The 26,165-nt window shown below is 52.8% G+C and overlaps 1 pseudogene across 1 annotated transcript; it reads left to right on the top strand.

Annotated features, from left to right (window-relative positions):
• Positions 1-743: 743 nt before the first annotated feature.
• LOC144676014 (cyclin-T1-like) lies at positions 744-26,165 on the top strand (annotated as a pseudogene). Its single transcript, XR_013575221.1, has 9 exons — positions 744-919; positions 6,208-6,289; positions 9,942-10,070; positions 11,590-11,650; positions 12,217-12,279; positions 14,838-14,883; positions 21,832-21,995; positions 23,001-23,071; positions 24,944-26,165. The product of XR_013575221.1 is annotated as a cyclin-T1-like (transcript).

Raw genomic sequence — 26,165 nt, 5'->3', positions numbered from 1 at the left:
TCGGATGCGGAGTCTGTGCCCTGAGCCTTGGAGGGGGGGGGGGGGGGTGGTGGTATGGAGTCAGCGTCCCCGCGCACGCGCCGTGAGGAGCGACCGCGCCTATAAGTAGAGCCCGCTTCGGGCAGTGCCGCCATTCCCAGCTGGGGGGGACTGGCTGGGTTAGGGATTTGGGGCTCTGCTGTAGCTCGGTTTGAAACAGACAAACAAATTTAGCCGGCTCCATAATTGCAACCCTTCCTTTTTCTCTCTCGTCACCAGCCACGGGGTCGATAAATAAAAAAAAAAATGTTTCGTCTGCGAGTCTTTTTCACCAATACACAAACTTTTTTTCTTTCCGGGCGAGTGAAGGGGAAGGAAAAAAAAGATCGTGAAGTGCGACGGTTTTATTTTCTGGGCAGGTGATTGTTTTTCTCTCTCTCTCTCGCTCACACGGCGCAGGCGCGGGGCGCGGCGGTTGGGGGTGGCGGTTTGAATCTTCCGAGGCGGGAAGCGCGCGTGATGACGTAGAGGGGGCGGTCCTGTGCGGCGCGCGGTGAAGCGTGCGCGTTCACGGTTGGGGAGGGTGGGGGGGTGGCTCCTGTGTGCGTCGCCTGCGACCCGCCCTCTTCCCGGTCCTGATGACGTCAGGGCGCCGGCCCCCGCCGCCCTCTTTCTCTCTCCCCCACCCCCGGCGAGGATGGGTGACGTGCACGACGACGTCAGCGCGCCGGCCTCGCCCCGCCCCCCGCCCTCTTCCCGGGCGGGGGCGGGTTCATTAAATGGCGGCCGGCGGCGGCGGGCCGCCCGCCAAGTGGTGCTTCAGCCGGCAGCAGCTGGACGACAGCCCGTCGCGCCGGGGCGGCCTGGACCGGGACAAGGAGCTGTCGTGCCGGCAGCAGGCGGCCAACCTGCTGCAGGACATGGGCCAGAGGCTCAACGTGTATCCTTCAGGGTGGAGGGCAGGGTCAGGAAAGAGGCAGGCTTCAGGTAGGCCTAGGCCCCAGGTACAGAGAGAGAGAGGGAGAGGGGACATTCATATCTCAGCATAGGGGGACATCTCTGTGTGTGTGTGTGTGTGTCTACATATCTGTCTCTGTCTCTACATATATGTGTCTCTGTGTGTGTCTACATCTCTGTGTGTGTGTGTGTGTCTACATATCTGTGTCTCTGTGTGTGTCTACATATCTGTGTCTCTGTGTGTGTCTACATATCTGTGTCTCTGTCTCTACATATCTGTGTCTCTGTGTGTGTCTACATATCTGTGTCTCTGTCTCTACATATCTGTGTCTCTGTGTGTGTCTACATATCTGTGTCTCTGTGTGTCTACATATCTGTGTCTCTGTGTGTGTCTACATATCTGTGTCTCTGTCTCTACATATCTGTGTCTCTGTGTGTGTCTACATATCTGTGTCTCTGTGTGTCTACATATCTGTGTCTCTGTGTGTCTACATATCTGTGTCTCTGTGTGTCTACATATATGTGTCTCTGTGTGTCTACATATATGTGTCTCTGTGTGTGTCTACATATCTGTGTCTCTGTGTGTGTCTCTACATATCTGTGTCTCTGTGTGTCTACATATCTGTGTCTCTGTGTGTGTCTACATATCTGTGTCTCTGTGTGTGTCTCTACATATCTGTGTCTCTGTGTGTCTACATATCTGTGTCTCTGTGTGTGTCTACATATCTGTGTCTCTGTGTGTGTCTACATATCTGTGTCTCTGTGTGTGTCTACATATCTGTGTCTCTGTGTGTCTCTACATATCTGTGTCTCTGTGTGTCTACATATCTGTGTCTCTGTGTGTGTCTACATATCTGTGTCTCTGTGTGTGTCTACATATCTGTGTCTCTGTGTGTCTACATATCTGTGTCTCTGTGTGTCTCTACATATCTGTGTCTCTGTCTCTACATATATGTGTCTCTGTGTGTGTCTACATATCTATGTCTGTGTGTGTGTGTGTGTGTCTACATATCTGTGTCTCTGTGTGTGTCTACATATCTGTGTCTGTGTGTGTCTACATATCTGTGTCTCTGTCTCTACATATCTGTGTCTCTGTGTGTGTCTACATATCTGTGTCTCTGTCTCTACATATATGTGTCTCTGTGTGTGTCTACATATCTGTGTCTGTGTGTGTGTGTCTACATATCTGTGTCTCTACATATCTGTGTCTCTGTCTCTACATATCTGTGTCTCTGTGTGTGTCTACATATCTGTGTCTGTGTGTGTGTGTGTGTGTGTCTACATATCTGTGTCTCTACATATCTGTGTCTCTGTCTCTACATATATGTGTCTCTGTGTGTGTCTACATATCTGTGTCTCTGTCTCTACATATCTGTGTCTCTGTGTGTGTCTACATATCTGTGTCTCTGTGTGTGTCTACATATCTGTGTCTCTGTGTGTGTCTACATATCTGTGTCTCTGTGTGTGTCTACATATCTGTGTCTCTACATATCTGTGTCTCTGTCTCTACATATATGTGTCTCTGTGTGTGTCTACATATCTGTGTCTCTGTCTCTACATATCTGTGTCTCTGTGTGTGTCTACATATCTGTGTCTCTGTGTGTGTCTACATATCTGTGTCTCTGTGTGTGTCTACATATCTGTGTCTCTGTGTGTGTCTACATATCTGTGTCTCTGTGTGTCTCTACATATATGTGTCTCTGTGTGTGTCTACATATCTGTGTCTCTGTGTGTCTCTACATATCTGTGTCTCTGTGTGTCTCTACATATCTGTGTCTCTGTGTGTCTACATATCTGTGTCTCTGTGTGTGTCTACATATCTGTGTCTCTGTGTGTGTCTACATATATGTGTCTCTGTGTGTCTCTATATATATGTGTCTCTGTGTGTGTCTACATATCTGTGTCTCTGTGTGTCTCTACATATATGTGTCTCTGTGTGTGTCTACATATCTGTGTCTCTGTGTGTCTCTACATATATGTGTCTCTACATATCTGTGTCTCTGTGTGTGTCTACATATATGTGTCTCTGTGTGTGTCTACATATCTGTGTCTCTGTGTGTGTCTACATATCTGTGTCTCTGTGTGTCTACATATATGTGTGTCTCTACATATATGTGTCTCTGTGTGTGTCTACATATATGTGTCTCTGTGTGACTACATATCTGTGTGCCTGTGTGTGTCTACATATATGTGCCTGTGTGTCTACGTATCTGTGTGTCTACATATGTGTGTGTGTCTACATATATGTGTCTGTGTGTCTACATATCTGTGTGTGTGTCTACATATCTGTGTGTGTGTCTACATATCTGTGTCTGTGTGTGTCTACATATCTGTGTCTGTGTGTGTCTACATATCTGTGTCTGTGTGTGTCTACATATCTGTGTGTCTACATATATGTGTGTCTACATATATGTGTCTGTGTGTGTCTACATATATGTGTCTGTGTGTGTCTACATATATGTGTCTGTGTGTCTACATATATGTGTCTGTGTGTCTACATATCTGTGTCTGTGTGTCTACATATCTGTGTCTGTGTGTGTCTACATATGTGTCTGTGTGTGTCTACATATGTGTGTGTGTCTACATATATGTGTCTGTGTGTGTCTACATATATGTGCCTGTGTGTGTCTACATATATGTGCCTGTGTGTGTCTACATATATGTGCCTGTGTGTGTCTACAGATATGTGTCTGTGTGTCTACAGATATGTGTCTGTGTGTCTACATATATGTGCCTGTGTGTGTCTACATATATGTGCCTGTGTGTGTCTACATATATGTCTGTGTGTCTACATATATGTGTCTGTGTGTCTACATATATGTGTCTGTGTGTCTACATATATGTGTCTGTGTGTCTACATATATGTGTCTGTGTGTCTACATATATGTGTCTGTGTGTCTACATGTGTCTGTGTGTCTACATATATGTGTCTGTGTGTGTCTACATATATGTGTCTGTGTGTGTCTACATATATGTGTCTCTGTGTGTCTACATATATGAGTCTCTGTGTGTCTACATATGTGTCTGTGTGTCTACATATATGTGTCTGTGTGTCTACATATATGTGTCTGTGTGTGTCTACATATATGTGTCTGTGTGTCTACATATATGTGTGTCTGTGTCTACATATATGTGTGTCTGTGTCTACATATATGTGTGTCTACATATACGTGTGTCTGTGTGTGTCTACATATACGTGTGTCTGTGTGTGTCTACATATACGTGTGTCTGTGTGTCTACATATATGTGTCTACATATGCGTGTCTGTCTACATATCTGTGTCTATCTACATATCTGTGTCTGTGTGACTGTATATATGTGTGTTTACATATGTGTGTCTACATGTGTGTGTCTCTATCTACGTGTGTTTCTCTGTCTACGTGTGTTTCTCTGTCTACGTGTGTTTCTCTGTCTACGTGTGTTTCTCTGTCTACGTGTGTTTCTCTGTCTACGTGTGTTTCTCTGTCTACGTGTGTTTCTCTGTCTACGTGTGTGTCTCTGTCTACGTGTGTGTCTCTACGTGTGTGTGTGTCCTTGTCTACATGTTTATGTGTGTCTACATGTGTGTGTGTCTCTGTCTACGTGTGCGTGTGTGTATTTATCTATATCGCTATATGGGGGGGCTTCCAAATATAAAATGAGTCCCTTTCCTCCTCGATTCTCGCTCTTTCTGTGTGACTCACTGTCTCTTCCTTTTTAATTTGTCTTGCATTCCACTGCTGGAGTGCAGTTTGGACGAGGGGATTGAAGGCATCGCTGCTCCAGAGGTTGCCATTCGGCCCATCGGGTCCGTGCCGGCCCTCCATAGACCGATCCAGTCAGACCCCCCACCCCACCTCCCGCTCTATCCCCGTGACCCCCTGCGAGTTTATTTCCCCTCGGGCGCCCCGTCCGATTCCCTTTCGGAATCATTCACCGTCTCCGGCAGCGAGTTCCAGGTCTCCCCCAACCAACCCCCACCCCCCCAATCCTTGCCCCATCAGCTAAGGGGAACAGCTTTCCTTTGTCCACCTTAGCCGTACCTGTCACTATCTCGTACCCCCCTCTATCCGATCTCCCCTCCATCCCCTTCGCTCCGAGGATAACGGCCCCCGGCTTCTCCAATCCCCCACCTCGGAGCTATAACCCCCTGCTCGTCCCTGGGACTGTTCTGGTAAGGAAGCCATTGGAGGAGAGCGAGGGAAGGGAGATGTCCTGTTGCCCTCGTTGTCAGCTGGGTAAGCATCGCCCCATCACTCCAGTTCCATCTGGCTCCACACTGCCTCTCTAGGCACAGCTGATGTTTCAGAAGGACAATGGAGAGCATCTTAATACCCATGGGGTTGAAGTTTAACCTTGCTGCATTCTATTCTGCCGTCGGATCATATTATAGTGTTATAAATCCTTCCACATCTCTGGCTCCCCCCCAGCTGGAGTGCCCCGTGTCCCCAATCCCGGGCCCCGCACTCTAGGAAGGATGTCGAGGGTCTCGGAGAGGGTGCGGAGGGAGATTTACCAGAACGGGAGCCCTGCGGGGGGAGGGAGGATGAGGGGACTTCAGTTCAGGTGGAGGGACTGGAGAAGCTGGGATTGTTCTCCTTAGAGCAGAGAAGGTTAAGGGAGGGAGGATGAGGGGACTTCAGTTCACGTGGAGGGACTGGAGAAGCTGGGATTGTTCTCCTTAGAGCAGAGAAGGTTAAGGGAGGGAGGGGGGGAGATTGAATCGAGGGGTTCGAAATCACGAAGGGGGAGGTTTGGGGTAGAGTAGGAGAGGGAGAGACTGTTTCCCAGTGGGCGGGAGGGTCGGTAACCAGAGGGGACACAGATTGAAGAGAATCGGGAACAGAACCAGAGGGTGGGGGTGGGTGGGGGGAGGGAGATGAGGAGAATTATTTTTTATAAACACAGCGAGTTGTTGTGATCTGGAAGGCGCTGCCTGAAAGGGCGGTGGAAGCAGATTCAATAGGAGGGGCGGGGAATCGGATAAATACTGGAAGGGGAAAAATTTGCAGGGGTATTGGGAGGGGGGGAGGAGAGCGGTGGAGGGCTATGGGGACTAATTCGATAGATCTTTCAAAGAGACTTGGGCTGAATGATTCTACAACGTCCTCCCAGATGTATCTCCAGTATCCGATTTGTAAAACCGTCCCTTAGAGCCCTCTCCTCGAAAACCGGGTCCTTTATGTACCCTTCCACGCTGTACAGTCTGAGAGTTGCTGCAGCTTTCACACTGCAGTGGTCCATAATCTACAAACCAACAAGGATGTTTTCCCTTTAACACTGGCCTCGCAGCTCTCAACTCACCATCAACACAGCAATTGTGTACATGCATCGCTTCTACATGCTTCAATGCTTCAGCAAGTTCCATCGCAACGTAAGTGTCTGCAGGATGAACCCAGTGCAGGTTCATTGGGTTTGTTCATTCGTACAAAGCGTGTGTGTGTGTGTGTGTGTGTGTGTGTGTGTCTGGCAAGGTCAGCAGTTATTGCCCCCGATAAAGTGCCGGGCGTGAACTGCTGCAGTCCTTGAGTAGAAGATACTCCCGCTGTACTTGGAGGATTTTGACCCAACGACAGTGAAGGAACGGCCGATATATTTCCAAGTCGGGATGGTGAGTGGCTCGGGAGGGGGAACTTGCAGGTGGTGGTGTTCCCCGTGTGTCTGCTGCCCTCGTCTTTCTAGATGGTAGAGGTCGTGGGTTTGGGCGGCGCTGTCGAAGGAGGCCTTGGCGAGTTCCTGCAGTGCATCTTGTAGATGGTACACACACTGCTGCCCCTGTGCGTCGGTGGTGGTGGAGGGAGTGAATGTTTGTGGATGCGGTGCCCCATCGAGCGGGGCTGCTTTGTCCTGGACGGTGTCGAGCTTCTTGAGTGTTGTGGGAGCCGCACTCATCCAGGCAAGTGGGGAGTGTTCCCTCACACTCCTGACTTGTGCCTTGTAGATGGTGGACAGGCTTTGGGGGAGTCAGGAGGTGAGTGACTCTCCGCAGGATTCCCAGCCTCTGACCTGCTCTTGTAGCCACAGTATTTATATGGCTGGTCCCAGTTCAGTTTCTGGTCAATGGGTAACCCCCAGGATGTTGAAAGTGAGGGATTCAGTGATGGTAATGCCATTGAATGTCAAGGGGAGATGGTTGGATTGTCCCTTGTTGGAGATGGTCATTGCCTGGCAGCTGTGGGGCGTGAATGTTACTTGCCACTTGTCAACTCAGACCTGAATGTCCAGATCTTGCTGCACACCGACACTGATTCATTACAAGATAATGCTTTGCCAAGCAGTGCCAGTAGTTATTACAATCTCCCTGCACATTGTTAATGCATAGTACTGCATCACACTGACCCAGTCCCCTGTAGACTGTTAATATATAGTACTGTATCACACTGACACAGTCTCACTGTACACTGTTAATGTGTAGTATTGTATCACACTGACACAGTCTCACTGTACACTGTTAATATGTAGCACTGTATCACACTGACACACATTCTCCCTGTACATTGTGAATGTGTAGTACTGTATCACACTGACACAGTCTCCCTGTACACTGCTAATGTATAATACTGTATCACACTGACACAGTCTCCCTGTACACTGTTAATGTGTAGCACTGTATCACACTGACGCACAGTCTCCCTGTACATTGTTAATATGTAGTACTATATCACACTGACACAGTCTCCCTGTACACTGTGAATGTATAGTACTGTATCACACTGACACAGTCTCCCTGTACACTTTGAATATGTAGTACTGTATCACACTGACACAGTCTCCCTGTACACTGTGAATGTGTAGTACTGTATCACACTGACGCACAGTCTCCCTGTACACTGTTAATGTATAGTACTGTATCACACTGACGCACAGTCTTCCTGTACACTGTTAATGTGTAGTACTGTATCACACTGACACACAGTCTCCCTGTACATTGTTAATATGTAGTACTGTATCACACTGACGCACAGTCTCCCTGTACACTGTTAATGTATAGTACTGTATCACACTGACACACAGTCTCCCTGTACACTGTTAATGTGTAGTACTGTATCACACTGACACACAGTCTCCCTGTACACTGTTAATGTATAGTACTGTATCACACTGACACACAGTCTCCCTGTACACTGTGAATATGTAGTACTGTATCACACTGACACAGTCTCTCTGTACACTGTGAATGTGTAGTACTGTATCACACTGACACACAGTCTCCCTGTACACTGTTAATGTATAGTACTGTATCACACTGACGCACAGTCTCCCTGTACACTGTTAATGTATAGTACTGTATCACACTGACACACAGTCTCCCTGTACACTGTTAATGTGTTGTACTGTATCACACTGACACACAGTCTCCCTGTACACTGTTAATGTATAGTACTGTATCACACTGACACACAGTCTCCCTGTACACTGTTAATGTGTAGTACTGTATCACACTGACACACAGTCTCCCTGTACACTGTTAAAGTATAGTACTGTATCACACTGACACACAGTCTCCCTGTACACTGTGAATGTATAGTACTGTATCACACTGACGCACAGTCTCCCTGTACACTGTTAATGTATAGTACTGTATCACACTGACACACAGTCTCCCTGTACACTGTTAAAGTATAGTACTGTATCACACTGACACACAGTCTCCCTGTACACTGTGAATGTATAGTACTGTATCACACTGACACAGTCTCCCTGTACACTGTGAATGTGTAGTACTGTATCACACTGACGCACAGTCTCCCTGTACACTGTTAATGTGTAGTACTGTATCACACTGACACACAGTCTCCCTGTACACTGTTAATGTATAGTACTGTATCACACTGACACACAGTCTCCCTGTACACTGTTAATGTATAGTACTGTATCACACTGACGCACAGTCTCCCTGTACACTGTTAATGTATAGTACTGTATCACACTGACACACAGTCTCCCTGTACACTGTTAATGTGTTGTACTGTATCACACTGACACACAGTCTCCCTGTACATTGTTAATATGTAGTACTGTATCACACTGACACAGTCTCCCTGTACACTGTGAATGTGTAGTACTGTATCACACTGACACACAGTCTCCCTGTACACTGTTAATGTATAGTACTGTATCACACTGACACACAGTCTCCCTGTACACTGTTAAAGTATAGTACTGTATCACACTGACACACAGTCTCCCTGTACACTGTGAATGTATAGTACTGTATCACACTGACACAGTCTCCCTGTACACTGTGAATGTGTAGTACTGTATCACACTGACGCACAGTCTCCCTGTACACTGTTAATGTATAGTACTGTATCACACTGACACACAGTCTCCCTGTACACTGTGAATATGTAGTACTGTATCACACTGACACAGTCTCCCTGTACACTGTGAATGTGTAGTACTGTATCACACTGACGCACAGTCTCCCTGTACACTGTGAATGTGTAGTACTGTATCACACTGACACACAGTCTCCCTGTACACTGTTAATGTATAGTACTGTATCACACTGACACACAGTCTCCCTGTACACTGTTAAAGTATAGTACTGTATCACACTGACACACAGTCTCCCTGTACACTGTGAATGTATAGTACTGTATCACACTGACACAGTCTCCCTGTACACTGTGAATGTGTAGTACTGTATCACACTGACGCACAGTCTCCCTGTACACTGTTAATGTATAGTACTGTATCACACTGACGCACAGTCTCCCTGTACACTGTTAATGTATAGTACTGTATCACACTGACACACAGTCTCCCTGTACACTGTTAATGTGTAGTACTGTATCACACTGACGCACAGTCTCCCTGTACACTGTTAATGTGTAGTACTGTATCACACTGACACACAGTCTCCCTGTACACTGTTAAAGTATAGTACTGTATCACACTGACACACAGTCTCCCTGTACACTGTGAATGTATAGTACTGTATCACACTGACACACAGTCTCCCTGTACACTGTGAATGTGTAGTACTGTTTCACACTGACACACACCCATGTTTCACACAGAGCATCGCTCCAGCCGCCCTCTTCCTCGCTGCTAAGGTGGAGGAACAACCTCGGAAGCTGGAACATGTCATCAAAGTGGCCCATGCTTGCCTTAACCCCCAGGACCCACCACCAGACACCAAGAGTGACGTATGTACCTGCAGCTCTGCATGAGTGCATGCCCTGGTTCGCCTGTAACTTGAGTCACTCTTTGCTTAAACTGTTGACTCCCCTCTTGTTGGCCGGATAGAAATAGAGAGAAGTCCTGATACAGAGAGAGATCTGACAGAGAAGGTCAGGCGGAGAGACCAGGGGCTAGAGGGCCGGGCGGAGAGAGGAAGGGAGAGTGCCGGGCGGAGAGATGGAGACGGAGGGAAAGAGCCGGGCGGAGAAATGGAGACGGAGGGAGAGGGCCGGGCGGAGAGATGGAGACGGAGCGAGAGTGCCGCGCGGGGAGACGGAGGGAGAGGGACGGGCGGAGAGACAGAGACGGAGGTAGAGGGCCAGGCGGAGAGAGGGAGACGGAGGGAGAGGGCTGGGCGGAGAGACGGAGGGAGAGGGCGGTGTTGGGGTGGAGGAGAGAGGGGCAGCACGGTGTTGGGTTGGAGGAGAGAGGGGCAGCGGGGTGTTGGGGTGGAGGAGTGAGCGGCAGCGGGGTGTTGGGGTGGAGGAGAGAGTGGGAGCGCGGTGTTGGGGTGGAGGAGAGAGCGGCAGCGCAGTGTTGGGGTGGAGTAGAGAGCAGGAGCGCAGTGTTGGGGTGGAGGAGAGAGCGGCAGTGCGGTGTTGGGGTGGAGGAGGGAGCGGCAGCATGGTGTTGGGGTGGAGGAGAGAGTGGCAGTACGGTGTTGGGGGAGCGCGGTGTTGGGGTGGAGGAGGGAGCGGCAGCACAGTGTTGGGGTGGAGGAGAGAGGGGCAATGCGGTGTTGGGGAGGAGGAGGGAGCGGCAGCATGGTGTTGGGGTGGAGGAGAGAGCGGCAGCACGGTGTTGGGGGAGCGCGGTGTTGGGGTGGAGGAGGGAGCGGCAGCACGGTGTTGGGGTGGAGGAGAGAGCGGCAGCACGGTGTTGGGGTGGAGGAGAGAGCGGCAGCACGGTGTCGGGGTGGAGGAGAGAGTGGGAGCATGGTGTTGGGCGAACGCGGTGTTGGGGTGGAGGAGAGAGCGGCAGCACGGTGTTGGGGTGGAGGAGAGAGCGGCAGCACGGTGTTGGGGTGGAGGAGAGAGCGGCAGCACGGAGTTGGGGGAGCGCGGTGTTGGGGTGGAGGAGGGAGCGGCCGCACGGTGTTGGGGTGGAGGAGGGAGCGGCAGCGCGGTGTCGGGGTGGAGGAGAGAGTGGGAGCATGGTGTTGGGCGAACGCGGTGTTGGGGTGGAGGAGAGAGCGGCAGCACGGTGTTGGGGTGGAGGAGAGAGCGGCAGCACGGAGTTGGGGGAGCGCGGTGTTGGGGTGGAGGAGGGAGCGGCCGCACGGTGTTGGGGTGGAGGAGGGAGCGGCAGCGCGGTGTTGGGCGAACTCGGTGTTGGCCGAGTGCTGTACTAGCCTGTCGTGGTGACGGGGTGTAGGGAGAATGTTTTGCATGTCTGGTGAGTGTGTTCCCTCAGCGATGCTATGAAACTGTGCAGACGCTTTGCTGTTGTTGAGTGAGTAACCTGACTCTTGTCTCTGGACCACAGGCATACCTGCAGCAGGCCCAGGACCTGGTCATTCTCGAGAGTGTCATCCTGCAGACCCTGGGTAAGTGCTCAGGCTGGGCGAGCGCTGCTCGGGCTGGGGGGTGCAGTATGAGGAACGGGGGGAGCGGAGTCTAATCTGCATCTTATACCCTCCACCTCAGCCCTGAGGGCTCACAGGGGAAGACCCACAGCAACAAGAGTTAGACAATACTGGTTTAATGACTGGATTGTGTCCGTCACTACCATTTGGCAGCTCGGACCTAACTCAGTACCTCTTCCTCCTCCCTCACACCTGCCATTGGAGGTCGTCTTTCTTTTTCATCCTTCATGGGACGTCAGCATTGCTGGTGCCACCAATGTTTATTGTCCAGGCTTCAGGAGGGGCTGAATGGCCTCCTCCTGTTCCTGTGTAACAGGCTCGAGGAGGAGGGGGCTGAATGGCCTCCTGTTCCTGTAGGTTTAAGAAAGCCGAATATTTCTGGGAGGGGGATCATTTTACACCGCTGTTTAGACCAGGCACCAGCAGCTTCTCGGTCACACAGTGGGCTCTGTTTACACTAAAATGTTAGATGTGATCGCTCCTCTCAAATACTGACTGTCCTTTGTGGATGTTCCCGTCTCTTGCAGGGTTTGACATCACCATAGATCATCCACACACACACGTAGTGAAATGTACTCAGTTAGTGAGAGGTAAGGACGACAAAGGCAAGTATGGAACAGGTTGATTAAAGATTATTGAGATAAGCATACTACACTGTAGAGCGAGCTTTACTCGGTATCTAACTCCGTGCTGTAACTGTCCTGGGAGTGTTTGATGGGGACGGTGTAGAGGGGGCTTTACTCTGTATCTAACCCCGTGCTGTACCTGTCCTGGGAGTGTTTGATGGGGACGGTGTAGAGGGAGCTTTACTCTGTACCTAACCCCGTGCTGTACCTGTCCTGGGAGTGTTTGATGGGGACGGTGTAGAGGGAGCTTTACTCTGCATCTAACCCCGTGCTGTACCTGTCCTGGGAGTGTTTGATGGGGACGGTGTAGAGGGAGCTTTACTCTGTATCTAACCCCGTGCTGTACCTGTCCTGGGAGTGTTTGATGGGGACAGTGTAGAGGGAGCTTTACTCTGTATCTAACCCCGTGCTGTACCTGTCCTGGGAGTGTTTGATGGGAACGGTGCAGAGGGAGCTTTACTCTGTATCTAACCCCGTGCTCTACCTGTCCTGGGAGTGTCTGATGGAGACGGTGTAGAGGGAGCTTTACTCTGTATCTAACCCCGTGCTGTACCTCTCCTGGGAGTGTTTGATGGGAACGGTGTAGAGGGAGCTTTACTAAGTATCTAACCCCATGCTGTACCTGTCCTGGGAGTGTTTGATGGAGACAGTGTAGAGGGAGCTTTACTCTGTATCTATCTCCATGATGTACCTGTCCTGGGAGTGTTTGATGGAGACAGTGTAGAGGGAGCTTTACTCTGTATCTAACCCCGTGCTGTACCTGTCCTGGGAGTGTTTGATGGGGACGGTGTAGAGGGAGCTTTACTCTGTATCTATCCCCATGATGTACCTGTCCTGGGAGTGTTTGATGAGGACGGTGTAGAGGGAGCTTAACTCTGTATCTAACCCCGTGCTGTACCTGTCCTGGGAGTGTTTGATGGGGACAGTGTAGAGGGGGCTTTACTCTGTATCTAACCCCGTGCTGTACCTGTCCTGGGAGTGTTTGATGGAGAGAGTGTAGAGGGTGCTTTACACGGTATCTAACCCCGTGCTGTACCTGTCCTGGAAGTGTTTGATGGGGACGGTGTAGAGGGAGCTTTACTCTGTATCTAACCCCGTGCTGTAACTGTCTTGGGAGTGTTTGATGGGGACGGTGTAGAGGGAGCTTTACTCTGTATCTATCTCCATGATGTACCTGTCCTGGGAGTGTTTGATGGAGACAGTGTAGAGGGAGCTTTACTCTGTATCTAACCCCGTGCTGTACCTGTCCTGGGAGTGTTTGATGGGGACAGTGTAGAGGGGGCTTTACTCTGTATCTAACCCCGTGCTGTACCTGTCCTGGGAGTGTTTGATGGAGAGAGTGTAGAGGGTGCTTTACTCGGTATCTAACCCCGTGCTGTACCTGTCCTGGAAGTGTTTGATGGCGACGGTGTAGAGGGAGCTTTACTCTGTATCTAACCCCGTGCTGTAACTGTCTTGGGAGTTTTTGATGGGGACGGTGTAGAGCGAGCTTTACTCTGTATCTATCTCCATGATGTACCTGTCCTGGGAGTGTTTGATGGAGACAGTGTAGAGGGAGCTTTACTCTGTATCTAACCCCGTGCTGTACCTGTCCTGGGGGTGTTTGATGGGGACGGTGTAGAGGGAGCTTTACTCTGTATCTAACCCCGTGCTGTACCTGTCCTGGGGGTGTTTGATGGGGACAGTGTAGAGGGAGCTTTACTCTGTATCTAACCCCGTGCTGTACCTGTCCTGGGAGTGTTTGATGGGGACGGTGTAGAGGGAGCTTTACTCTGTATCTAACCCCGTGCTGTACCTGTCCTGGGAGTCTTTGATGGGCACAGTGTAGAGGGAGCTTTACTCTGTATCTAACCCCGTGCTGTACCTGTCCTGGGAGTGTTTGATGGAGAGAGTGTAGAGGGTGCTTTACTCGGTATCTAACCCCGTGCTGTACCTGTCCTGGGAGTGTTTGATGGGGACGGTGTAGAGGGAGCTGTACTGGGCTCACCCCCTCCCCTGGCCCGGCATCTGCCGGGGTCAGCACCCCCCAGACTCACCATACGCTGGGTCTGCTCTACCCGACTCCTCCCGAGTCCCACAATTGACTGGGATTTGCCCCCGGCCCGGAGCGTATTGGGATCATTTGCTGGCAGTTGAACTGCTCTCTGTCCCCCTCTCTGTCTAGACTCTGGTAGCAGACTGCGACCAGTCTTGTAATAGCGTCCCACCAGACGAATCAGAGTTATCCGGAGAATGGGGAAGCAGAGGGCGGGCGGGGGGGGGAAATGGACAGGCAGAGTGAGAGGGAGGGTTGTGTGTGTGGGCGGGGGGGGTGGTAATTATATTTCATTTACTGTCTGTAATATGATGCCTGAATTCAGTGTGTTTTACAGGTTAACACTGTGTGTGTCTCTCTCTCACCCCCTCCCCCGTCTGCAGTCCCTGATATGAGAGCTAACGATTTCTTCCTGCAGAGTGAGACATCCGTGCTGTTCAGTGTCGTCTGCTACTGACTGCCCTGTGTTTCTCTTCCCCCCCTCCAGCGAGCAAGGATTTGGCACAGACGTCATATTTCATGGCTACCAACAGGTTGTTAGTTACTGTACAGTTAGATTGCAAACTTTCTGACAAACTGTAACTTCATTGCCTGCTCCGCCTGTGCACGCCCCCTGCTCCGCCTGTGCGCGCCGCTGCCCCGCCTGTGCGTGCCCCTTCACTCCGCCTGTGTGCGCCCCCTGCTCCGCCTGTGCGTGCCCCTCCACCCCGCCTGTGCGCACTGCTGCCCCGCCTGTGCATGCCCCTCCACCCCGCCTGTGTGCGCCCCCTCCACCCTCTGTGTGTGCGCGTCAGTGTGAAATGGAGTGTGGCTGTGCTAGCTGAGTGAAGACTTGGAGTATGGTGAGAGGGAGTTTTCAGTGTTAATCTTGTTCTTAAATTTTGCTCTTGTCTGTAGTAAACAGTAACAGGAAAGTACCGTGTAAGCCGGCTAAGTTCTTTCTTGCGGCTTAGGCAGGGTAAACCCACTCTCCGCTGTAGGAGCTGAGCAGTTAATTAGCTCACTGGTTGAATCTGGCTACTGTAGCCCCCGTTGAGTTTACTATAAATTCAGGGCCCTTGTGTACAGCTGACCAACTGAGCAAAGACTTGGGAGTTGGGTGTGGCTGTCGGGGGGGGGAAGGAGCTGTTCGTTTCCTCTTTCTCATCCCATAGGAATTGGTCCTTGCTCTCCTATAGAGAAAAGAGCTAGCTGTTTGGTGAGTGTCTGGTAAGTGGGTGAGCCCTATTCAGTCCCTAAGGTTTAAAACAGTACACAAATTGGTGGTAAAGTTGGTAAAATATATAAGAAAGCAACATAAATAAGTGATTAATATAACGAAGTAATTATTTCAAACACGTTAAGGATGCCAGGGCAGGTGATGTGTCAAGGCTGCAGCGTGTGGGGAGCTCCTGGGTAACATTGTGACCCAGGTCAGACATGTGTTGCAGTAAGTATTTGCGGCTCGAGGAACTTTGGCTCAGAGTCATTGAGCTGGAGGCTGAGCTGCAGACACTGCGACCCGTCAGGGAGGGGGAAAGCTACCTGGATGCTTTGTACCAGGAGGCAGTCACGCCGCTCAGGATAGGGCCTTCCGATTTGGTCAGTGGCCAGGCACAGGAGGGCGTGAGGCAGGTGAGAGGGGACCCAGAGGGCAGGAGCGTGAGCCTTGGCGATTGTCCAGCAGAGGTTTGAGGTTCTCTCAGCCTGGCTGGGTGTGAACAGGGGATGCAGGGTGGATGAGAAATGTCAGCATGGTACAGGAAGCCATCCAAGTTGGGGGGGAGCAGAAAGGAATGTTGTGGCAGTGGGGGACAGTAGGCTAGGGGGATACGATCAATAGAGAAGCAGTGGCAGACGTTTAAGGGGACATTTCAGAGTGTTCAACTATGTACGTTCCTGCCATAAAGAAAAAGTCTAAGGGGAGGACCCACCATCCGTGGTTAACTAAAGATGTTAAGGAAAGCATCAAACTTAAGGAAAAACTCCACAAAGAGTCTCCTCATTTAAGGAAGGATGTAAATGTGTTCAGGGGGGGTGGTTCAGAGGAGGTTTAATAGATTGATAGCTGGAATGAGTGGGTTGTCTTATGGGGAAAGGTTGGACAGACTGGGCTTGTTTCCACTGGAGTTTAGAAGAGTGAGGGGTGATTTGATTGAAGTATATAAGATCCTGAAAGTGGATGTGGAAAGGATGTTTCCTCTTGTGGGTGAGTCCAGAACTGGGGGGCACTGTTTTAAAATTAGGGGCGGCCCTTTTAGGACAGAGATGAGGAGAAATTTTTTCTCTCTGAGGGTTGTGTGACTTTGGAACGCTCTGCCTCAGAAGGTGATGGAGGCGGAGTCATTAAATATTGTAAAGGCGGACATAGATAGACTCTTGTTAGGCAGGGGAATCCAAGGTTATCGGGGTTGGATGGGAAATGTGGAAATCGAAACACAGACAGATCAGCCATGATCTTATTGAATGGCGGAGCAGGCTCGAGGGGCTGAATGGCCTCCTCCTGTTCCTATTTCTTATGTTCTAGTACCGTATGGGGGATTTACTCTGTTCTCCAGGCGGCTGTGTTGCCTGCCCGGTGCCCAGGTTTGGGACATCTGTTCGGGGCTGGAGAGGGATTTGCAGTGGGAGGGGGAGGATGCAGTGGTCGTGGTCCATGTTGGTACCAATGACGCAGGCAGGATGAGGAAGGAGGCTCTGCGTAGTCAGTATGACGAGCTAGGCACCAACTTAAGCAGAACCTCAAGGGTAATCATTTCTGGATTACCCCGAGCCACGTGCAAATTGGCATTAGGGCAAATAAGATTAGAGAGATGAATGTGTGGCTCAAAGACTGGTGTGGGAGAGGTGGGTTCCAGTTCGTGGGGCACCGGCCCCAGTACTGGGGAAAGTGGGACAGTCTACACCTGAACCGTGCTGGGGCTGGTGTCCTCCTGAGCTGCATCGCTAGGGAAGCGGAGAGGGTTTTAAACTGAATAGTGAGGGCAAGGGATCAAATTTGGGAAGATGCGGTAAACCAAAGTGTAGAGAGAAGGCAAGAGAGAAAGGTATTACTGTGGGAAATGATAAAAAGACTGTGACAAAACGGACAGAGGGTATAAATCTAAGAGTAAATCAGCAGATAAGGCTAGATGCTACAAAAATAATAAAAAGACAAAACTAAAGGCTCTGTATCTAAGCGCGTGTAGCATTCGAAACAAAACACATGAACTGATAACACAATATATAAGTAAATAAGTACGATCTGATAGCCATTACTGAGACGTGGCTACGGGAAGGCATAGGTTGGGACCTGAATATTAAAGGGTATAGGCCATTGAGGAAGTTTGGAAAAGGTGGAGGGGTAGCTCTGTTCATTACTGATGGTATTAGCACATTAGAGAGGGATGACCTAAGTTCAGGAAACCAGGATGTAGAAGCGGTTCGGGTTGAGATGAGGAATGATAAAGGCACGAAGTCACTTGTGGGAGTGGTGTATAGGCCCCCTAATTGTAACTACACAGTAGGACAAGCGTATAAAAGGAGAGATAATGGGAGCTTGTCAGAATCCTACAACAATAATCATGGGGGATGTTAATCTACATATAGACTGGCAAAATCAGATGGGCAAAGGTAGCCTAGATGAGTTCATAGAATGTTTTCAGGATAGTTCCTTAGGACAGCACGTTCTGGAGCCAACCAGAGAGCAGGCTATACTAGACCTGGTATTGAGCAACGAGATAGGATTAATTGATGACCTCCTAGTGAGGGGACCACTCCGTAGCAGCGATCATAATATGACTGGATTTTACATTCATTTTGAGGGAGAAACGAGTGTGTCCGAGACTAGTATTTTAAACTTAAATAAGGGCAATTGCGTGGGCATGGAAGCAGAGCTGGCTAAAGTGAAGTGGCAAATGGGGTTAAAGGATAGGTCAATAGAGGTTCGGTGACAGATATTTAAAGGGATATTTCAGAATACACAGAATATATACATTCCAGTGAGAAAGAAAAATTCCAAGGGGAGGGCCCATCATCTGTGGTTGACTAAAAAAAGTTAAAGACAGTATCAAACTTAAAAGAAAAAGCAGATAGTTACGCAGATACAGGTGGCAAGTCAGAAGACTGGAAAGAATGTAAAGGACAGCAAAGAATGACAGAAATATTAATAAGGAAGTAAAATTAATGAGACAGAGCTAGAAATGTAAAGACAGACAGTAAGAGTTTCTACAGATACTTAAAGAAGAAAAGAGTTAAAACTGAGCGCTGGTCCTACGGAGAGTAGTGCGTCTGGGGGATTGATAATGGAAAGTAGGGAGATGGCGGATGAATTAAACAGGTATTTTGCTTCAGTCTTCACTGTAGAGGACACAACGAACATCCCAGAAATAGCTGTAAATCAGGAAATGGAAGGGAGGGAGGAACTCGGGAAAATTATAATCACCAGGCAAGTGGTACGGAGCAAATTGTTGGGGCTGTGGGCTGACTAATCCCCAGTCCAGATGGACTTCACTCCAGGGTCTTCAAAGAAGTGGTTAGTGAGATAGAAGTGGTTAGTGAGATAGAAGTGGTTAGTGAGATAGAAGTGGTTAGTGAAGTAGTTGATGCATTGGTTTTAATTTTTCAAAATTCCCTGGATTCGGGGAAGGTTCCATTAGATTGGAAGATAGCGAATGTAACTCCTTTATTCAAAAAGGGAGGGAGACGCAGAGCAGGAAACTACAGGCCAGTGAGTCCAACATCTGTCACAGGGAACATGTTAAAAGCTGTTATTAAAGATGTTATAGCGGGGCGTTCAAGACAATCAGGCCGAGTCAAGATGGTTTTGCGAAAGGGAAATCATGTTTAACCAATTTATCGGAGTTCTTTGAAGTAGTCAGATGTGCTGTGGATAAAGGGGAACCGGTGGATGTGCTGTACTTAGATTTCCAGAAGGCATTTGGTAAAGTGCCACATGAAAGGTTATTGGATTAGGCGAGAGGTTACAATCAGGTCAGCCGGGATCTTATTGAATGGGGGAGCAGGATCAAGGGGCCCAATGGCCTCCACCTGCTCCATTTTGTATGTTTGTATGTTCATGTGCGCATGCCTGTGGTGCGTGCATGCCTGTGTGCGCGCGTCTGTGTGCGCGCGCGCGGGTCTGTGTTTGTGTGTACGCGCGTACGTGCTTCTCTGTGTGTGTGTGCGCGCGCCCAGCTGTGCCTGCATGTGTCTGTGCTTCTGTCTACTCGTGTGTCTCTCTGGGTTGCACGGGTATTTCCTATTTGAGGGAACGTTACAAGAACCTTTTTAAGAATCGGGAAAGTGGTCGGCACCAAAGAACCCACCACTGGGTTCATCAGTCACCCCCAACATAACGCTCAGACTCTATCCTCACTGCCCAGTTACCCCACCCTCTGCTCCCTGCCCGAGGGAGGCAGAGTCCACAACGTTCAGACTCTACCCTCACTGCCCAGTTACCCTCACCCTCTGCTCCCTGACAGAGGGAGGCAGAGTGAGTGACAACAGAGAGTCCACAACGTTCAGACTCTACCCTCACTGCCCAGTTACCCTCACCCTCTGCTCCCTGACAGAGGGAGACAGAGTCAGTGACAACAGAGAGTCCACAACGTTCAGACTCTAACCTCACTGCCCAGTTACCCTCACCCTCTGCTCCCTGACAGAGGGAGGCAGAGTCCACAACGTTCAGACTCTACTGTCGCTGCCCAGTTACCCCCACCCTCTGCTCCCTGCCCGAGGGAGGCAGAGTCAGTGACAGCAGAGAGTCCACAACGCTCAGACTCTATCCTCACTGCCCAGTTACCCCCACCCTCTGTTCCCTGACAGAGGGAGACAGAGTCAGTGACAGCAGAGAGTCCACAACGCTCAGACTCTACCCTCACTGCCCAGTTACCCCATCCTCTGCTCCCTGACAGAGGGAGGCAGAGTCCACAACGTTCAGACTCTAACCTCACTGCCCAGTTACCCCATCCTCTGCTCCCTGACAGAGGGAGGCAGAGTCCACATCGCTCAGACTCTATCCTCACTGCCCAGTTACCCCACCCTCTGCTCCCTGACAGAGGGAGACAGAGTCAGTGACAGCAGAGAGTCCACAACACTCAGACTCTACCCTCACTGCCCAGTTACCTCATCCTCTGCTCCCTGACAGAGGGAGGCAGAGTCCACAACGCTCAGACTCTACCCTCACTGCCCAGTTACCCCATCCTCTGCTCCCTGACAGAGGGAGGCAGAGTCCACAACGTTCAGACTCTAACCTCACTGCCCAGTTACCCCACCCTCTGCTCCCTGACAGAGGGAGGCAGAGTCCACATCGCTCAGACTCTATCCTCACTGCCCAGTTACCCTCACCCTCTGCTCCCTGACAGAGGGAGGCAGAGTCCACAACACTCAGACTCTATCCTCACTGCCCAGTTACCTCACCCTCTGCTCCCTGACAGAGGGAGGCAGAGTCCACAACGTTCAGACTCTATCCTCACTGCCCAGTTACCCCACCCTCTGCTCCCTGCCCGAGGGAGGCAGAGTGAGTGACAACAGAGAGTCCACAACGTTCAGTCTCTACCCTCACTGCCCAGTTACCCTCACCCTCTGCTCCCTGCCCGAGGGAGGCAGAGTCCACAACGTTCAGACTCTATCCTCACTGCCCAATTACCCCCACCCTCTGCTCCCTGACAGAGGGAGACAGAGTCCACAACGCTCAGACTGTAACCTCACTGCCCAGTTACCCCCACCCTCTGCTCCCTGACAGAGGGAGACAGAGTCCACAACGCTCAGACTGTAACCTCACTGCCCAGTTACCCCCACCCTCTGCTCCCTGACAGAGGGAGGCAGAGTCAGTGACAGCAGAGAGTCCACAACACTCAGACTCTACCCTCACTGCCCAGTTACCCCACCCTCTGCTCCCTGTCCATCCCTGTTAGAATTTTGTACATTTCAATCAGATCCCCTCTCATTCTTCTAAACTCTAGTGAATCCAGGTCCAGTCGAACCAATTTCTCCTCAGACAGTCCGGCCATCCCTGGTATCAGCCTAGTGAACCTTCGCTGCACTCCCTCTATGGCAATTATATCTTGTCTTAGGTAGGGAGGCCAAAACTGCAGGCAATACTCCAGGTGCGGTCTCACCAAGGCTCCTGTACAGCTGCAGTAATAACCCGTTCACCAATGCCCCTTTAGGGAGGTAAACCTGCCACCCTTACCCGGGTCTGGCCCTTAATACGTGACTCCAGACCCCCAGACCCCCCCCCCCAATCCCAGCGATGTGCTTGACTTTTAACTGCCCCTCTGAAAATGGCAGAGCGAGACACCTCAAATTGAAGGGGTAATTAGGGAAGGGTAACCGATGCTGGCCCACCCAGCGACACCCTGATCCCGCGAACGAATAAACACGTAAGGAGGTTGTGTGTGTGTGCGCGCGCTCTCGGTGTTCCCCTTATGCTCGGTGGCGCGTTTCAGATGTAAGCTGCGAGTGCCGGGTTTTAATGTTCTCTTTTCTCTTCTCTCCCCCCTCCCTCCTCTCCCGGGCAGTCTGCATCTCACCACCTTCTGCCTGCAGTACCCGCCGCCTGTGGTCGCCTGCGTCTGCATTCACCTGGCCTGCAAATGGTCGAACTGGGAGATCCCAGTGTCCACGGACGGTAAGAACTGGTGGGAGTACGTGGACCCGACTGTCACACTGGAGCTGCTGGATGGTGAGTCCGCGTCGTGGGGGTAGCGAAACAGACCTGAGGCCCGGGGGGTGGGGGCAAGGGAGCAGCAGGAGGGAGGGACCCCCCATATCGGACTGTCGAATACCGCGTCCTGCAGCCCAGCAACTACACAATAAAGCTCCCTCCACACTGTCCCCATCAAACACTCCCAGGACAGGTACAGCACAGGGTTAGATACTGAGTAAAGCTCCCTCTACACTGTCCCCATCAAACACTCCCAGGACAGGTACAGCACGGGGTTAGATACAGAGTAAAGCTCCCTCTACACTGTCCCCATCAAACACTCCCAGGACAGGTACAACACGGGGTTAGATACAGAGTAAAGCCCCCTCTACACTGTCCCCATCAAACACTCCCAGGACAGGTACAGCACGGGGTTAGATACAGAGTAAAGCTCCCTCTACACAGTCCCCATCAAACACTCCCAGGACAGGTACAGCACGGGGTTAGATACAGAGTAAAGCTCCCTCTACACTGTCCCCATCAAACACTCCCAGGACAGGTACAGCACGGGTTTAGATACAGAGTAAAGCTCCCTCTACACTGTCCCCATCAAACACTCCCAGGACAGGTACAGCACGGGGTTAGATACAGAGTAAAGCTCCCTCTCCACCGTCCCCATCAAACACTCCCAGGACATGTACAGCACGGGGTTAGATACAGAGTAAAGCTCCCTCTACACCGTCCCCATCAAACACTCCCAGGACAGGTACAGCACGGGTTTAGATACAGAGTAAAGCTCCCTCTCCACCGTCCCCATCAAACACTCCCAGGACAGGTACAGCACGGGTTTAGATACAGAGTAAAGCTCCCTCTCCACCGTCCCCATCAAACACTCCCAGGACAGGTACAGCATGGGGTTAGATACAGAGTAAAGCTCCCTCTACACAGTCCCCATCAAACACTCCCAGGACAGGTACAGCACGGGGTTAGATACAGAGTAAAGCTCCCTCTACACTGTCCCCATCAAGAGTGTTTCTCTTGCAGGTCTGACCCATGAGTTCCTGCAGATTCTTGAGAAGACTCCCAACAGGCTGAAGCGGATCAAAAACTGGCGGGTAAGGCTGCTTGAATCTGTTCGGTGAGGTGGTGGGGGTCGCTCTGCCCGCACTCCCAGGGCAGGTGTATGAGATCCTGCCTTTTGTTTAAGGTGATTCGCGCAGTGAGTCATTATGATCTTGCCAGAGGTACAGGCGCCATCGATGGAAGGTCTCCTTCAAGCAGAGAGGGTGCGGAGGGAGATTTACCAGAACGGGAGCCCTGCGGTGGGGAGGATGAGGGGACTTCAGTTCACGTGGAGGGACTGGAGAAGCTGGGATTGTTCTCCTTAGAGCAGAGAAGGTTAAGGGAGGGAGGGAGGGGGGGAGATTGAATCGAGGGGTTCGAAATCACGAAGGGGGGGGTTTGGGGTAGAGTAGAGAGGGAGAGACTGTTTCCCAGTGGGCGGGAGGGTCGGTAACCAGAGGGGACACAGATTGAAGAGAATCGGGAACAGAACCAGAGGGTGGGGGTGGGGGTGGGGGGGAGATGAGGAGAATTATTTTTTATAAACACAGCGAGTTGTTGTGATCTGGAAGGCGCTGCCTGAAAGGGCGGTGGAAGCAGATTCAATAGGAGGGGGGCAATCGGATAAATACTGGAAGGGGGGAGGTTTACAGGGATATGGGGGGGGAGAGTAGGAGGAGCAGCGGGGAGAGAGCGGGAGGAGCAGGGGGGAGAGCGGGACGAGCAGGGGGGAGAGAGCGGGACGAGCAGGGGGGAGAGAGCGGGATGAGCAGGGGGGAGAGAGCGGGACGAGCAGGGGGGAGAGAGCGGGACGAGCAGGGGGGAGAGAGCGGGAGGAGCGGGGGGGGAGAGCGCGATGAGCAGGGGGGAGAGAGCGGGAGGAGCGGGGGGGAGAGCGCGATGAGCGGGGGGGGGAGAGCGGGACGAGCAGGGGGGAGAGAGCGGGAGGAGCGGGTGGGGGAGAGCGGGATGAGCGGGGGGGGGAGAGCGCGATGAGCGGGGGGGGGAGAGAGCGGGACGAGCAGGGGGGAGAGAGCGGGACGAGTGGGGTGGGGAGAGCGCGATGAGCGGGGGGGGGAGAGAGCGGGACGAGCAGGGGGGAGAGAGCGGGAAGCACAGGGGGGAGAGAACGGGAGGAGCGGGGGGGAGAGCGAGACGAGCAGGTGGGGGAGAGCAGGAAGCACGGGGGGGGAAGAGCGGGAGGAGCGGGGGGGAGAGAACGGGAGGAGCAGAGGGGAGAGAGCGGGACGAGCTGGGGGAGAGAACGGGAAGCACAGGGGGGAGAGAGCGGGACGAGCTGGGGGAGAGAACGGGAAGCACAGGGGGGAGAGAGCGGGACGAGCTGGGGGAGAGAGCGGGACGAGCAGGGGGAGAGAACGGGAGGAGCTGGGGGAGAGAACGGGAGGAGCTGGGGGAGAGAACGGGAAGCACAGGGGGGAGAGAGCGGGACGAGCTGGGGGAGAGAACGGGAGGAGCAGGGGGAGAGAGCGGGAGGAGCAGGGGGAGAGAGCGGGAGGAGCAGAGGGGAGAGAGCGGGGGGAGCAGAGGGGAGAGAGCGGGGGAGAGAGCGGGAGGAGCAGGGGGGGAGAGAGCGGGACGAGCAGGGGGGAGAGAGCGGGAGGAGCAGAGGGAGAGAGCGGGAGGAGCAGGGGGGGAGAGAGCGGGACGAGCAGGGGGGAGAGAGCGGGACGAGCAGGGGGGAGAGAGCGGGAGGAGCAGGGGGAGAGAGCGGGAGGAGCAGAGCGGGACGAGCAGGGGGAGAGGGTCGGAAGCACACGGTGGAGAGCGGGAGGTGCAGAGGGGAGAGAGCGGCGGGAGAGAGCGGGAGGAGCAGAGGAGTGGGGACTATTTAGATCGGTCTAAGCGGCGCAGCGGGTGGGGAGGGTTGTATGAGGCCCCATCACTGACGTGCGTTCTTGTTTCAGGCCTGCCAGGCGGCCAAGAAGCCGAGGTTGGAGGGTCAGGGCCCGGAGGAGGGACACCCAGCGCCCGGCCTGTCCACACCCTCCTCCTCGTCGGCGGCCGACAGCGCCTTCTCCGAGCTGATGAGCATCGTGGCCTCGAGCGTGAGCGGAGGAGGGGGAGGCTCTCTGCAGCCCGGCACCTCCCGGCCCTGGCCGCAGCCCGGCGGCTTCGGAGGGGGGGCGGAGGAGGAGGAGGAGGGGGAGGAGCAGCAGCCGAGCGGGGAGGCGGGGCACGGCGCGGCCAGGAGGAACGGCGGCAGCAAGTGTCCAGCGGCGCCGGCCGGCCCCATGCGGGTGAGCCTGAGCGAGTACCGGGCCAAGCACGCCGAGGAACTGGCCTCTCAGAAGCGCAAGCTGGAGAGCCTGGAGGCCAGCGTGAGGGAGGACTACGCCTCGGCTGCCCAGGCCCTGCTGGAGCAGCAGAAGGTGCGGGAGAGGAGGCCCCGGGATGGTCACCACCCCCTCCCCATCCGCATCCGCCTTCCGGTGACGGACGCCAGCGAGGAGCAGCTCCGGGTGAGGATCAAGGTGCCGGCAGCGGAGAGGAGGAGGTGGAGGAGGTGGAGGGGGAGGGGGAGGGGGAGGAGGGCGGCCGGACCCGGCGCGCGGGTCCCCGGGACAAGAGGAGGGACCAGGCCTCCAACCACCACCACCACCGGCACCGGCACCACCACCACCACCACCACCACCACCAGCCGCAGCACCAGCACCACCACGGCCGACACGCCCCCTCTGGCAGGAGGGAGGAGGCGCGCAGGCGGCTGCCGAGGGAGGAGGAGACGGCTGCCCCGGCGCTCAGCCATCACCGGCAGCAACAGAGGCCCGGCAAGCCGGCAAAGACCGGCAGCAGCGCCGCCGCCGCCGCCTCCTCCTCCTCCTCCTCCTCTTCCTCCTCCCGCTTCAACACCAGCGTCCTGGACCTCCCGTTCCCCCCCCGGGGCTGCCGGACAAGGAGGCCAATGGCCACGGGGGCCCCCCCAAGCCGGGGAAGGGGCCCTTCACCGAGCACAGCCACTACCAGGACACCTTCGACATGCTGGAGTCGCTGCTCAGCGCCCAGGGGATGCCTCCCGCCGCCCAGCCCCGCTTCAACTTCCTGCCGGCTGCTCCCCTGGGCGCCCGGGTACCCCCTCCCCTGCCCGCCGAGCCCCCCCCACCCTTACCCCCACTCCCCCCCAAGTGA

The sequence above is a fragment of the Cetorhinus maximus genome, unplaced genomic scaffold, assembly GCF_964194155.1.
Source record: "Cetorhinus maximus unplaced genomic scaffold, sCetMax3.hap1.1 HAP1_SCAFFOLD_1293, whole genome shotgun sequence".
NCBI classification, from domain to species: domain Eukaryota; kingdom Metazoa; phylum Chordata; class Chondrichthyes; order Lamniformes; family Cetorhinidae; genus Cetorhinus; species Cetorhinus maximus.
Note: the sequence above shows the minus strand (reverse complement) of the source record. Positions and strands in the feature narration are given on the sequence as shown.